General features: G+C 38.9%; 1 long non-coding RNA gene across 3 annotated transcripts in view; it reads left to right on the top strand.

The window, feature by feature from the left end:
* Positions 1-16337, top strand: part of LOC115866469 (uncharacterized) — a 1106684-nt gene that overhangs the window by 130331 nt on the left and 960016 nt on the right. Inside the window, exon 3 of one of the 3 annotated variants that reach the window (XR_004044665.2) lies at positions 12240-12406. The exons of the other annotated variants lie outside the window; for them this stretch is intronic. This is a non-coding gene — a long non-coding RNA (uncharacterized lncRNA). Of the gene's footprint in view, positions 1-12239; positions 12407-16337 lie in introns of those variants that run through there. 3 annotated transcript variants of the gene reach the window in all.

Here is a 16337-nt window from a genome sequence, read left to right as displayed (position 1 = left end):
CTGCTCTCTGCAACTAGAGGAAGCCCATCGGCAGCAATGAAGACCCAAGGCAGCCAAAAATAAAATAAATAAATAAATTTATTTAAAAAAAAAACAAACGTGAGACTGGACATGACCTGGGAGAAGAGGTAAGATGGAAACTTCTGAACCACTGCCATTAGAAGACAGCTACATACTTTACAGATGAAATTAGTTTTCTGGGTGATGAGTGTTGCACACCTCTGCTCTGTTTTCCACTTGTCATCACTAAAAAAGAATTTCGATGCTAATTGCGGGAGTGTATTTTTTTGTGGAATGTATAGGGATGCGTTTTCTGCCTGGGGCCATGAGGGCAGCCCACAAGGAGAATGCAGGGTCATGGGAGCCCAGAAGTCTGGGTTAATGTAAGACCCAGGGAATTTGTCAAAATCTCAGGGAGAGATTTGGGCTTCCAAAGGCCAAGACAGTGTGAGGGAAGGGAGAGGCTTCTAGGCAAATTTACTTAAATCATGGAGTGACAAAAGGTCCCACTGATATTTTGTTAAAGTAAGGTAACTATACAAGTTATCGTCTAAACCAGGATGCTTCTGAGGATGAAAGGGGGTACCATTAATAAATATTGTTGTAACAGCAGGTATATATCGTGCTGACAAATGATTGCCCTAGGTATAGTACTTAATAGTTTCCGATTATTGGCATAAAGGTTTGTAAGTGCACTTTTAGGAAATACCTATTTACATTAGCTAGTTACAAAGACTGTTTTTGTAAAAAAATTATTATAATTTTTATTCTATATTGGAGTATAGTTGATTTACAATGTTGTGTTAGTTTCAGGTGTACAGCAAAGTGATTCAGTTCTACATATACATATATCCATTCTTTTTCAGATTCTTTTCCCATATAGGTCATTACAGAGTACTGAGTGGAGTTCCCTGTGCTATACAGTAGGTCCTTGTTGGTTATCCATTTTTTTATCTAGTAGTGTGGATGTGTTAATCCCAAACTCCTAACTTATCCCTCACCCCCACCCACACTGCAAAGACCCTTGAATACACTTGCTTGAAGTACTCATCTTAAGTTCATGCTCATCAAAATGTATTTTTTCCAGCCTCCCCCATTCTTTGCATTCCTTCCTTCCTTTGACCCTAGACCTGGCCATTCTAGATTGCTTCTCTTTCTCTCTGATCCCATAAACCTAGCTCCTGTCTCAATTCTCAATCACAAATCTAGACTGTATCACACAGTAGTTTTGTCACTATCCTTCACTAAACTTTATTACTCATGGTTTATATTTCTATTGCATATCATAATACCTGGCACAAATATATACTCAGTAATTGTCTATTAAATAAATAAGTGAGTTGAAATATCTTTTGCAGTCAATGTCACATATTTTTTAGTCCATAATTTCTTGTGTCAATGTGCCCTGAGGCAGCAGGCTAAGTCCTGTGCACTTGTATCATGAACCCTTCAGGCCCTTGGGTTAGATGGCGGATTTCTAAGATATGATAGAAGCTGAGAAGTGTAATAGATTGGAATTGTCGAAAGTCAATTCTTGGGGGAACCTGAGCCTAAGGGTTGATTGGTGTGATGCCACCCTCTCTCTCAGTACCTGCAGAGAAAACCTTGCTGCTTTCTGATTCGGAGGAGTACTGACTATTGTTGGATTTTCTGATCTTATTAAATATGTTGTCTTCTAATGCACTGCCAACAAACTACAGATTTCTAATTATTTTGAGGTCTATGATTTTTCCTATTTTGAGTGACAGTGCAGTGACAAAGATGTGTTGTGGTAGATGGGAGAGCTGACATGATAGACAATAACAGCTCTCTCAAAGTAGTAGTAAAATCTGCCTCCTACAATAAATTTGTATTCCATTTAGAGTGGGCCTGAATTTTTTTCCTCTCATGTTTCATAGGACTAAGAATGTCTGCATTATGTATCACTATCTGTTTTTTAGGAGGTTTGTTGCTATATTAATGTATGTTTGAAATGTTTTCTGAAGATCATATCTTTCTTCCAATTTTTGTAACTTTTAATCATTGCTCTTTCAAAATTGATTAACTTCAGTAAGGATGATGAAAATGGCATTACACATTTTTCATGGGTATATGCAACCCAGGTAAGTGAAAGTTAGGGTGCTTTTTCTAAGATTGTATTTGTTGATGTGTGAGGTTTTATGATTTAACTCTTTCTCGGTCTGTTCTGTTGTACAGACCTTAGAACAACTCCTGGATCTTATGTGCTATCATGATATCATTACCCTTTTTCCCTTTACTGTCTTCCCTCTTCTAAACCATTATGTACAGCAGCTACTGTGGGAATGTTGTTGCTATTATTGCCTAGTATCCAATCCCCCTTTTATATAAGAGAAGCTCAACTTTGGTTTGGGATACCGAATACGTCCCAGTAACAGTCACGTGTTTGACTAGTGTCCACTCCACTCCAAATTATGGCTTTGAGTCCTAAGTGACTAAATGCAATCAACAAATCTCATTCTTCTGGCCAGTTCTGAAGTTGGCAACAACCCAGTCAGAGTTCATGAGACGCAAGGAGATGTTTACTGATATTTCTGGAGCATAGATGTTTTCTCTCTCCCCATGCTTGGTATAATGTGAGGACACATGGTTTGGAACTCTGGAAACTTGCTATCACCAGAGCAGAGCCCAGAGAAACTGCTAGGCCTCTTTGGAGAGTTCAGGGATGAAGTGGGTACCGTTGATAGTAGAACAAAGGTGCAGAGAACTGAGTTTTTGTGGCTTCCTTGGAACTCCTGGATCAAGCCTCTCCTGGATTCAGAACTTCCTTTGGATCTTCAGTAATATGGGACAATGATTTCTTTTACAGTTTTACGCTAGTTTGAGCGGGGATTTCTGTACCTTGGAACTGAAGAAAATCCACTTGATATGTCAGGATTTCTGAAGGCATCAGCAATGCTTTGATTTCTTATGATATTTCTGATTAGGAGAATGATGGTTGGAAGGGGGTGGAAATTGGAATAAGGAGTTAGAATCAAATTATGGTAGGTGGAATATTCAGCCTCAGAAGTACTGACTCTAGCACCATTTGGGGGAATGGGTGGAGTTACCACTTCTAAACAGAATCACTTTTCTGCTAAAGTTCCTCTCCGTAGAATGGAGAAAAGATAGCTTTCATGGCTATGGTAGGTGGGGCTGACATATTGATTATAAAACATGTGTAAGATCTTCTATTGATCATGATTTACTTGTTGAAGAGATATAATATACAGCTTGTATTGAGTGTACTGCTTTATAATATCCAACCCCAAATTTAAATTTTTCTTGAAATCTTTACTGAAAAACATAGGTAACATATAAACCTTGCTACATTAAGTGTAAGTTGCTGCAAATTTTTGGCAATGTCTCATTTATGTCTACCTCTTTAATCCTCCTTACTGTTCATTCTGTTTTGTTTTGTTTTCTATTCAACTTATATTTTTCTCCTTCCCTTTCCCTTTTGTTCTGTTTCTTTGAATTTATGAGACAATAGTGCCCCTAGGTAGCAGTCCAAAGGTATTACCTGGTATTACCCCTAGTATTAATAGTTAATAAGTTGAACTCTATATTAATTCCATGATATATTTTTTATTTACAAGAAACAGTTTCATGAGGTTCAACAGCTTATTGAACCTAAGCCACCAAAACCATATGCGGCCGTAGACTTATCTTTCATGAATGATGCAAAAAGATTTAAAAATCATAAAGGTCATTCACAATTATACAAATATGAATTCCACTTTGAAAAGTAAACTGTTAATAAATCAGATAAGAGCTCTAGCACACAATTTTTCCCCCTAGGGAATCAACTCACATATAAAAAGGAATTACCAAGGAAGTATAAAATAAGAATAAGAACAGGCAATTTTCTAACTATCCAATGCAAATTTGTTTATTTTCACACAATTTTCTAACTATCCAATGCAAATTTGTTTATGTAGCTATTAAGTAATATTTACATTATTTACATTATTAAGTAATATTTACATTATTTACATTAAGTAATATTTACATTATATTTACATTAAGTAATATTTACATTATTGTAAATGTAATATTTACATTTACATTACAAGTAATATTTACATAATGTACATATTTACAATATTTACATTACATTATATTTGACTCTTTTCCCCGAGTAGAGCTTCGCCTTCATTTTTAACTTAATATCTGTGTTACTGAGTCCAAGCTCATCCTGCTTGCCACATGACAGACCAATAAATCAGGAGATGAGGTGTTGGAGCAAAGAATAACGACTTTATTTGAAAAGCTGGGAGTCCAAGAAGATGGTGGACTAATGTCCTAGAGAACCATCTTCCTGAGGTCTGAATGCTAGTTTCTTTTATAGAACAAAGAAAGGGGAAGGTGAGGAGGTAAAGTAAAAAGGCCATAAGTTGTTGCAAATATCTCCTGGTTTTGGCCTGCCTCCAGGAGGGGATATGTTAATTTCTCCTTTCCTGCAGCCCTTCACAGGTGGGCTGGGTCAGGATGCTGCCTGTGAGCTGAACAAAGGTATATTAGTTTTACGTTCAGGCATGGGGGTTGGAGACAGGCTTACGTGTACTTTAAGCTATAGACAACATCCCTTTAGTGATTAACTTGTAACGAAAGCAACATTACAATTAACTTGTAATGAAAGAAAACAAAGGTTAAGGTAAAAGAAGCAGATCTAATATGGAGTCAGATTTGTTATTCCCTATTACATCTGGATATCATAAGTGCTCCATGATAATATTCTCTTTCAAAGTAATTTCAACATTTTTTCATTTGATCCTAATAATCCTGTTGTGAGATAGTAAAATAATTGAGGCAGAGAGGGTAAATAGTGTGAAATAACAGTTATCATTCTTTCCTCTTTTTCTCTATTCCATATACTTGTTCTATTTAGCAAGCTTCTTAGCCTTCCTGTGGCTCATGGTCTCTATCTATAAAATGTTCATTAAAACATTACCTACCTTACAGGTTGACTTACTACAATATTCATTTGACCATTGTTTATAACTGAAAATTGGAAACAGTGTAAATGGCCAAAATAGAAGAAAGGGTAGATAAATTTTGTTACATACATGTGATGCAGTGGGCAACCTTTAAAAATCATGTCTTAAAATCAACCTTTAAAAATCAAATCTAACAATAAATAATGTTATGATAGAATGTTAAGTGTAATACAAAGCACAATACACAATCAAATATACAGCATTAGCCAAACATATAAACTAATATTTTATATACTTGGGAAAATGATTCAAAATAAGTAAATATTCTAAGATAGTTTCAGCAATTATATTTTTCAGATGGGATTTTTGTCTTATTTCAGGTTGCTAAAACAAAAATACCATTGACTAGGTGACTTAAACAACAGAAATTTATTTCTCACAGTTCTAGAGACTGGGAAGGCAAAGATCCAGGTGCCAGTCCATTCTGTTCCCGGTAAAATCACTCTTCCTGGTTTGCAGACAATGCCTTCTTGCTGTATTCTCACATGGCAGAGAATGCGTGAGAGCTCTAATCTTTCTCTTCTAATAAGGACACTAATTCCTTGTGGGGGCTTCACCCTTCCAACCTCATCTAAATCTAATTATCTCCAAAGGCTCCATCTACTAACACACCATCTCATTTGAGGTGTTTCAACATACGAATTTGGGGGGGATGCAACCACGCCGTCCATACATAACAGTTACCTTTTTAAGGTATTTTAATACACATTTTGAACGTTTTTTCTACAGTAAGTCCTACTACTTTTATAAGAAATGTATCACAGTACTGTTTCTAATAGGAAAAATCTTGGAAGAGCCTAAATCTCCTTCATCAAAAGGGAAATACTAATTATAGTATGGAACAGTCATACTTGAGAATATTACTCAATTTTTAAGAAGAATAGAAAGATGTCCAAGATTTATTTTGAATAAAAATCAACAAGCAATCCCAAGCAACACCCGTCTTTAAGGCTTGGTCTGAAAATGGAAAGTGTGGACTCACTCAATTAAAATTACTGTCACTTTCACTACTTAAGCAATAACTGATCAGTATGAAGGATGCACCAGATTTTGAGCTTATTAGCAAACGAATCTGCTCCTAATTTCCTAATAGAGACTTACAAAGGCTCACAAAGCTTGGAGATCCCCCAAGTCTATGAGAAGTGGGGAATCCCTCAGAACAGGTGGGAGTGGAGGGTGGGAGTGTGAGCTCCACCTACTCTATAAGCAGTCTTTGCTGAGACACAGGGTTATACTTCCATCCTCTTTCTTACGTTGTTACAGAACTTAATCTAGTTTCAGTGCAACAGTTTATGTAATCTCATTTATTTGGGAGAAAAGTTGTATACAAATGCAAAGCAAGATACATAGTCAGTTGTTTATAGTCATTACCTCTGGGAGGAAAGCATAGAGAATGTAGAGGATTTGATCTTTTCCTGTGTGTACTTCTATATTTGAATTTTTTTCCCCCCAACTTCATCTCCCAATTGAGTAATGAAGAAAACAGTAATACTTGTTAGACAATGATTATGTAGGTCTTACCTGATTCAGTATAAATGTAAGTAAATTACAGATTGATTAATAACTCGTATGTTATATATAATAAAATAATACTGAGTCAAGGAAACTTCGCCAAATGAGTTTGTCACCCTGACCTCCAATAGCTTATAAGGGCAAGTAGCCAGTAATATAGCCAATTCAAGGAATGTTATTGGCCACTTGACCAGACTCCGCTTACCATCTCCTCAGTCTATTCTTCCTATGAATGAGTCTTTGTTCATGACCTTAAAGAAAGTATGTTTTAGCCAGAAGGATCAGTGAACTGTGTTGGACAAGACGTGGGACTATTCATGTGACATTTATTTATCATTTTCGAAGCAGCTATTATATGTCAGTCATGGGGGATGCAGAGATGTGTAGTAAGCAGCCTATGCCCTCAGTGAGCTTGCTGCCTGGCAGGAAAAGCAGGCCACTGCAGGTATTATTAGCACAGAATTCAAGGGCTGGATCCGGAGGTGGATCCGGATTAGCAGATGCTGTGTGATCTGAGGCAAATGACTTAACCTCACCACTGCTCAGTTTCCTCACCTATCACATAGGACAATCATGGTGTCTACTTCTTCAGGTTACTGTGTGGATCAACTGAGATAACATATATAAAGTTTAACTTATTATAATTATTATTTAAATGAATAATTTTGATGTATAGTGACAAGAGCTGTATCAGTGGTCAGTAAAAATGATGTTATGGTAGCTGTGATGATGTGGTGCAGTGGAAATCACATGTACCACTGATACCTTCTGTACCCTTGGTTCATAATGTGAGCACAGGGATCCTGAAGTAGGATGCTGGCAGTGTCTTTAGTGGTTTTGAGAGATTCCATTAGTAGAGTCTCTGCCTCTTAGGAGAGGTTCTGCCGGCTGCGTTTGGTGTTCAGGACAGTCTCTTCACTATAGGTCTCAGTCTCCTTTGTTCACAGAAGAACAATGATTCATAAACCATTAAGAGATCCCAGTCTGTAGTTCCATTGTCTACTGTGAGGGGCGTGTTGGGGGATGTGACTCCCTTTCCACTGTATTCTTCCATGAAAGGGGCTTGAAGCCCGTGGGCAGAAGGCTAGATCGGGCTTGAACGCGTCCGAATATGCAGACCCGCCCACTGCACAAACCTGACCCTCTCCTTTTGCTCTTGCTCTGTGTTCAGTGTTCTTGCCTCAAAATTGACTGTGGACATCTTCTTTCTTCTGCTGGACAGAGTGTCCAGAGTTAGTTAACACACTAGCTGGAGACTGTTACACGGGAGGATGAAGGTGGCCAAGCAGGTTCCATTCCCCTGTCATAGAGCCAGGGGAGAAATGCACCTTCTATCGCAGAGGGATTGGAACTTAGAATAAAGGTGGTCCTCTGGACGTTGCAAGCCCTTTAAGCAGGGGTGAAATTGTTTTTCTGAGAAGTGATTGTTATGACTCTCAGAGGTTTTTCTTTTTTTCAGTATTTGCTTTTTATGGTGCAGCAAGGCACTAAATGATTTAAGGGTAGGTCTTATTCAAAGCCACTTGTTCTGCTTAGCTAACTCATGGGTTCTAAGTGGCTCGTGAGTATCCTTTTAAATTCCTATTATGATAAATGAGACCAAATGGCATGTTTTGCCATATTGTCTAAATTGGTCACATTTTTCTGTATATTGCCTGACTCCTCTAAAATTATAAAAGAGGTTAGGAGATAAATTATGTAAACCAGGACTCACGCTCTAGAATTCAGCCTCTTGTGGATAGCATGCCTCTCTATTAAAATAAGAGGAAGCTCAGGAAGAAAACAGTTGGATTTGTGACAAACTTTCCTGCCTTGGCTAAAACGACTTCTTTTTCTTCTCTTTACTTTTTGATGTTTATGTTCATCATAGATAGAGATCTTCCAGGTCCCCAAGTACTTCAGCACCATAGGTAAAGTGGGAACCTAAGAAGCCAGTGCCTGCCAGAGGCCCATATTACTTAACTGGATTGATCTTGTACCATGGTGTTAAAAATAGACATCATTAGTTCCTAGGGGCTGTCTTCAGGATGTCATCAGAACTGAAAAAATGACTCCACATACCAAAAGAGGGAGAATGTGGAAAAACAATGGTCTGAATATTGTTTATGTGACTCATCACAGGCAGACACTGAATCTTCAGATTGTGAGAGCAAGACAATTAAATTCTGTGAGCCTCATTTTTCTTATATGTGCAATAGGTCAAAACTGTTGTACCAATATCTTTTTTTGGCTTTCATATAATATATCAATAATAGGCTAGGTAATTAGATCAAAGTGTTTTACCTAACAGAGTTTCATCCAGGAAGAGGAAATCGTTAATAACCCCTCACCATAGTAGGCAGAATACCCTCCCCCTGCCAAAGATGTCCAACCACTAATCCCTGGAAATGTGAATATGTTATAGATCTTAAATCGGGAGATTATCCAGGATTATCAGGTGGTTCAGTTTCATCACACGAGCCTGTAAAAGCAGAGAACTTTTCCCTAGCTAGAAGCAGAAGAGGAAGGCAGAGAGATGCAGCAGAAGGGGAGAGACCTGAAGTGTGAGAGCAACTCTCCCTCTGCTGTTGCTGGAGGGAAGTCACGTGGAACCTGTGAGAAGGAATGCAGGCAGCCTGTGGAAGCAAAGGACCATCCCTGCTGACAGCCAGCCAGGACCTCAGTCCTACAACAGCAGGAACTGCATTTAACCGATGACCTGAAAGAGCTTGGAAGGTGGTTTTTCCCTAGAGCCTCCAGAACAGAACACAGTATGATGATGCCTGTATTTAGTCCACTCTAAGTGGAAGTCTTCACTAAGCCACACTGTGCCCAGACTTCTGATCTATAGAACTATGAAATGATTAATGGATGTTGTTTAAAGCCACTATGTTTGTGGTAATTTGTTACAGCAGTGATAGGAAACTAATACACCCTCATTGCCAGGAGAAAAAAAAAGCTTGAGGGAGGTAATAAAGCATGTGGCTCCAATACCTGGTCTCCTCACTCTTTCAGATCCTCAGAGGCTGCAGATGGCAGAAGGGGACATGTGCTGGAAAAGGGTGGGCCTCCCGAAGGAGGTCTCTGCACAGGATGTTCTACCTACCTGGGTGCCAGTGCATCATCTCTTGGTAAAGGCAACTTGGCAGTGTCACTTGCTTAGGCGACAGGAGGCCTTGAAGTTGAACTTTCCTGGGCAGCAGTTGGTTCCACTGTGCATAGGTGAATCCACGTAGTCACTGCAGGCTCCACCGCAGGGTTTGAGGGGAAGCTGAAAGCCAGTGTGGGGTCTACTGGCACAGGGAACTCTTTGGAGCCCTAAGTAGAGCAGATTTTCTAAGCTGTCACAGTTGTTGGATTCAGTTGTAAATGCAAATAAAGCAGGCAGCACTAAAATAACAGCATTGCCTTGGAGACCAGAGGGCCAGAGATGCAGTGCCCGGAGAGAGACTGGCTCATTCTCTCCACTGTGAGGTGGTGGGAGACACACACCTCCCTTCCACTGGCACATACATTCAAACATAATTTTGTAGAGGAGCCAGAGATATGGACAGAAGACCAAGAAGTCTAGGACAAAACTTATTATTTTTCTAAGAAAGAGCTTTACCATCATAAAGGAAGCATTAAGATAATCAGATGACAATAAAGTTAAAAACCTGATGAAAGTTGTTTCTATCCTGCTACCGATTTTAGGGGCTCAGGAGGAAAGACAAATTAATTAAAAACAAAAGAATTTCGTTTTCTCATGATGATGGATGTGTCAACCGGACTGGTTTACGAGATGCCCAGATAGTGGATAAAATATTTCTGGGTGAGTCTGTGAGGATGTCTCAGGAAGAGATTAGTAATGGAATCCATAGACTGAGTAAGGAAGATCCACCCTCACCAGTGCAGGTGGGCGTCATCCAATTGGCTGAGGGCCTGATTAGAGCAAACATGTGGAGGAAGGGTGAATTTGCTCTCTTTGCTTGAACTGGGGCATCCATCTTTCCCTGCTCTTGGACATCAGTGCTCCTGATTCTTGGCTTTTGGACTCATACCAGACGTAACACCATCAGCTTCTCAATTCTCAGGCCTTTGAACTCAGACTGAATTACACCACTAGCTTTCCTGGCTCTCCAGCTTGCAGACAACAGATTGTAGGACTTCCTGGTCTCCATAACCACGTGAGCCAATTCCTGTAAAAAAAATCTCCTCTCATAAATATATCTGTATATATCCTATTGGTTCTGTTTCTCTGGAGAATCCTGACTAATGCACTCATGTTGTGTGAATTTTATTTGTGACTGTGCTACTGTCTACACCTTTATCCCCCATAAAAGTGTCAGTTCTCAGAGATCAGGGCCTAGTATCTTAAAATTATATCTCTTGTATTCCCCAGAATTCCTAGATTTCAGCACAAATAATAGGGGTGATTCAATGCAGATAACTGGCCTGTTCCTGCCAACATTTGTTCTGGTTGGTCAGTGCCCATATTATCCAATTATTCAGTATTCTAATATCATACCTCAAGTGAATTTTTCCTTTCACATTTTATTATGATAATTTTTTAACATACAGAAGAGTTGAAAGAATTGTGCATTGCATATCCTCACTACCTAGATTCTGCAGTTCATCTTTTGCTATATTTGCTTTATCACACATATGTCCATCATTCCTCTAGCCATCCATCAGGCCATCTTATTATCTTTTTTGATGTTCTTAAAAGTAGGTTTCAGACTTCATCCGTAAGCACCTCTGCACATGCACCATTGATTTAGAGTTTGATATTTGTTTACTGCTTGTTTTTTATTTTTTTTTAAATAAGACCCAGGCTGAATATATATTTTGCATTTGGAGTTTGACACATGGGGTAATTAAGATTAACACAATGATAGCTTGACCAATAGAAGGCTACTGTGAACAATTGATAGCTGAGTTAGGAATTTGTAGACCAAGATGAAATTTTGATTACAATAGCAAATAGAGGTCCTCTTAATAATCTCTCTCATCAGCAAAGTTTATTTAGAATAAATAGGAGAGAAAGTCAGATACATTCCAGGAGTCTGAGGTCTCAAGGCAAAGGCTGATTCTAATGGAAACTCTCTAGATTGTGATGAATCATATAGCTTTCCCAGCAGAGGTTAAAGGAATATTGATGAAGCCAGAGATCATTTCAGCTGTTTTAAAACTCTCAGTTTTTTGACCTATGCTTCTATCAGGTTATGAAGCTAATATTCTCTCCATCAGTTGAACAAGCTATACAAATCATTAAAATGGTACATTTAGACAACTGTCTTACTTCACCATATAATTTGTCTGTGCAAACAAGGTCTTGTGGTTCTAACTATCGCTCCCACCTCAAAAACTTCATAACTTATACAATATGTACACCATTTTAAGTGTCTACTAATGGTAGACACACGAGGGAAGGGAAACATCCCACAAGGGAAGGGGAATGTTCACACAAGGGAAGGGGAACATCATTCCTTGGATAATAACTTGGTAAATTCTTAAAAAACTGATTATATTGTATCCAGTTATCCCAACATGTTGCATCTTCATTGCCCCCTCCCTTCTTTCTCCCCTCATGTGGGGGCAGAACTGGGCTTCATTCTGAGTCATGATTTTGGAATTGTTTTTACTTCTCTCCTACCCTGGTATGGAAAAATCTCAAAAGCAACTGAGGGAGCTGAAAGAATATGAAAAGCCTGCTATAAGCAAGATTTAGCTAAGGAACATCTAAAAATTGATTTGATATTTGTTTCATAGGTGAAACTTTATCCTTGGTCAGCTTGAGGTATTGCATTGCAAACCAATCAATCCTGCCTGATCTTTCAAAGTCTGCAAAATCCTAAGTGACCTGTTACACAGTCTGCCCAAAGGACGTGGGCTTCGTCGTCTACAACACAGAAGAAGAGATCCAATCTTAAGTTGAGACAAAAGTAAGTATATGCAACAAAGTGTATTTCCAAAGTGCTCTAGAGGCCCTCTACTCTTGTGGCAGTCTTGAGCAAAAGATGGGGAGAGGCTCAGGTTGAAGAGGAAGCTGTATGAGGAAGGTAAGCCTAAATTCCTGTTGTTACCTAGCCCCATATTGTTGTTTCCAGAGCATTATCAAAGTCTTCATGGATGGAATTTTCTGACACAGAAATTCTGGATTCACACAGTTCCTGGCACCTAGGAAGTGCTCCATACATGGGCCAAGTGCTTGCTGAATGGAAGTCCACAATTCAGTATCTAGAGCTGTGGGCAGAGGCTTACAATCAAGGTCTATCCTCCCTCTAGAAGTCTAGGTTCTAAAGGATCCATCCTTCCACAGAAAATGCTTGACCACCAATACGGACATACCTTCATTTAGGGGGACTCTGGGGATGTTACACCACAGCTGCAAATTTCAAATTTGCAAATTTCTAGGGGCCAGGTTTGTATTGTAACTGCCTGAAACAGGCCTAGTGTGGGAAAAATAGCACAGGCATAGCAATTGATTTTCAGCTACAACCTCAGGGAAACAAGAGGGAGTGGTGAGGACTGTGGCAAACTAGAAATCCTGTGCTCTGTCTAATGCGGGCAGCTGCATTCAGCTTCAGTGGTTTAATGCCTCATGAAACTGCATGCTCAGTAATGGGGACTTACTAATTTTTCAAAACAGCTGGAATTTGATGTGAAATTATTAATTTTTAAGATCTGACAGACTACCAGCATTTGAGATCTCAGCTCTCACTTTAATGAATACAAGGTTCTAGTTTCAATTTGGTGACAGAATGGCCATTCCAGCATCAAGTGTCAACATATAGGGAAGTGTAACTAATGACTGCTACTGTGTAGAGTCAGCAAATCTCTACTTCAATTCTCTTTTCTTTTTGTGATGAATCTTTCTGTTGTGTTGAATCCTGTCTAACAATTATAACTATACCTTTTAGAGTTCAGAGGAATCTAATCTCTGTGCTGGTTTATACTGATGAAGGAAGCTAAGTTTCCAATAGTCTGAACTCACAAAACTGTTTAGTGTCTTACTCGGAACAGAGTGACCAATCTCCCCTGCCCAGGTCAGCGTGTTAACCAGAAGAACATGGTGCCTATCCACATCCAGCTGAATTTCATATCTGTTAGGCTCTTTTTCCACAAACCTCAAAGAACATGTGCTAGATCAATTTATCATCCTAAAATTTCTATAGGGCCTGCAATATTATACATGAAGTAAAATAATACTAACTGAACTTTGGGGAAACTGCCATTCTTCCTCTTCCATGCTCACCATCACATTGAGATAACTGAGGGAAAAGGCATTAAAAATTACTAGTGATAATGGCTGGACTGAAGGCGGGTCAGGTGTAGGAAAACATTTAAGAAAGGCAGATCCTCCTCTAGAGCCCACTAGTTAGTTCCCAGGTTTGTGTTATCCCTGATTCCTCACGGCACTCTTCTCTCTCTTCTGGCAGACATATTCTCTAAGAACACATTTGAGGCTCAAACACTTTAATGTTGAATTTCAGGCAGCTTCTTAGCTCAATGAAGAAGAAACATCAGGGCAGTGTGTTGCTTTAAAGGCAGTTGAATATACAAGACATCATGGGTTTTCCTGACAACACAGGGCAGGTGGGGTTTGCATACCTCATAGGAAATGTGTCCTCTGTGTTGAACCACAGGCTGGGATGGTGAGCAGGGAAAAAATCTGCAGGTGAGCAAAGCTCAGCGTACCTCTGTCATGATTTAGGCAGGATGCTAAAGGAAGTGATATGGCACCCGGAGGACAGGAATTGACACTTGGGGGCTGGAAAGGCAAGTGGTCATTGTCCCAGTGTGTCAGGCATTCACAGGCAGGATTCGGTCTCACAGGAAGGACCAAATCATGCCTCGATTAGTCAGGGATTTGGAACGCACCTGAACCTATATGTGGAGAAATCGGAGTACTTGGTTCAGAGACCAAGACTGGGAAAAAAGGTGAACTTAACTGGATTTATAGTTCTGAAGAGGATTAGTATTGGCTTCCATTGGCCAATACCTGAAAGTTACTGTAGAGGATTGAATTGTGTCTTCCCAAGAGAGATGTTCTTCTTAAATTCCGGTAACTATGATTATGACCTTATTTGGAAATAAGATTTTTGCAGATGTTATTAAATTAAGGATCTTGAATAGGATGATCCTGGATTTAGAGTGGGCTCCAAATCCAATGATTGATGTCCTTATAAGAGAAAGGAAAGAAAATTTGAGACACAGAGAAAAGAAAGACACATGAAGATGGAGGCAGAGATTAGAGTTAAGTAGCTTCAAGCCAAGTAACACCAGGAGCTACTTACACAACAGAACCTAGGAGAGAGGCATGGAACAGATTCAGAGCCTCCAGAGGGCACAAACCCTGCCAATGCCTCGATTTTGGATTCCTAGTCTCCAGAAGTGTGAGACAATAAGAATCTGTTGTTTTAAGCCAGATGGTTTGTAGTACTTTGTTACAGTAGCCCTAGGAAACTAATACAGCTACCATGCCTGACCTCTGACATTATTATTCTCTAGATGTTGTTTTCCAGCTAATGTGAAAGAAGTATTTGTTTTAATCACCTTTCATTTCTCTTTCCTCTTTTGTTCACAGTAAAATCTATTTTTTTTAAGCTCTGGGAATGAATTAAAAATTAAAGTTCTATGGTTATAGTAAAAAAAGAAATCAGTGTCTAGATGATTTAGAGTTGGTCATTAACTGGAAAACATAAAAAATTAAATCTCCATTCTAGAATTAACTGCAGTATTCACTCAAAAAATTATTTTTCATTAATTTATTCATTATTCAACCCATTTCAATCAAATGAAATATTTACCACATGCCTACTCTGTGCTAGACATTATTCTTCTAATTACTTGGAAATACATGATGAATAAGAAAGGTATCTGCCTTTCATTTCTAAACAAGGTATCTGCCCTCTTTGCATATACATTTTGGTGATCTAGACAGGAAATAAACAATTAATCAAATAAGTAAATAATTCCAGGCTGTAATAAATGTTGGTGACGTCTCCATTTATTTTCCTGTACTCCCTGGTATTAGCACATTTTGATTCTTGGTTTTAATGGTCACTAATTGCTGAATAGAATGAAGGGAGAGTTCAAAACATAGCTATTTAAACTAAATCCCATGATTCGCAGGACCCCTGTTGGATTTCAGCTCTATCATGCCTGGTTATATCTGTATTTGAGCTTTGAATTCACACTAAATGGGGAATCAAAGCCATTTAATTGGCAACACAGCATTGTTGCTGTTACTTGATACATAATTGAAAATAACCTCAGTGGCAGCCCCAAAGCTTAGATGTCAGAAAGCTTGATATCCTTTCCCTTCTAATGCAAATCACTAAGGAAAGAGCTGAAAAATTGATTCAATGTTATATGGACTGTACAGAGGTGTTAATACCATGGAGACTTATTTCATGTTAAAAAGCTAAGATAGCACAAAAGCTCAGGAGTAAAAACAATTTATATACAGATATCAGAGTTCATTATTTTCTTGCTTATTTTTTTCCATTTGCCCATATATGGAGTAAGTAAGCTATTACCGTAACTCACAATATGGACTAGCTTCAGTTTCATTTGAGGTGACAGTGTGACAGATGTCAAGAAACCAAAGTATTGTGAGACAAGGTCTCCTCCCCACCCCTGCTGGCCCAAATATGCAGAGTTTACAACAGGAAAGGAGAGAGACTGTTCCATCACTCTTAAACTCTTTACAAGATCAGAAAAATTTAAAAAGAGGGTCAAACAGAGGATTGAAAGGGAGACTGACAAGTAGATTTTTTGGTGAGAGTAGTTGTGCTACTGTGAGGCTCCTGACCCATCTTTGGGAAAGGGTAGGGTGGAGTTACACTAACTCCCAGTGCAGTG

This window comes from Globicephala melas, chromosome 3, assembly GCF_963455315.2.
Source record: "Globicephala melas chromosome 3, mGloMel1.2, whole genome shotgun sequence".
Classification (NCBI taxonomy): Eukaryota; Metazoa; Chordata; class Mammalia; order Artiodactyla; family Delphinidae; genus Globicephala; species Globicephala melas.
This window is presented reverse-complemented; position numbering and strand designations above follow the sequence as displayed.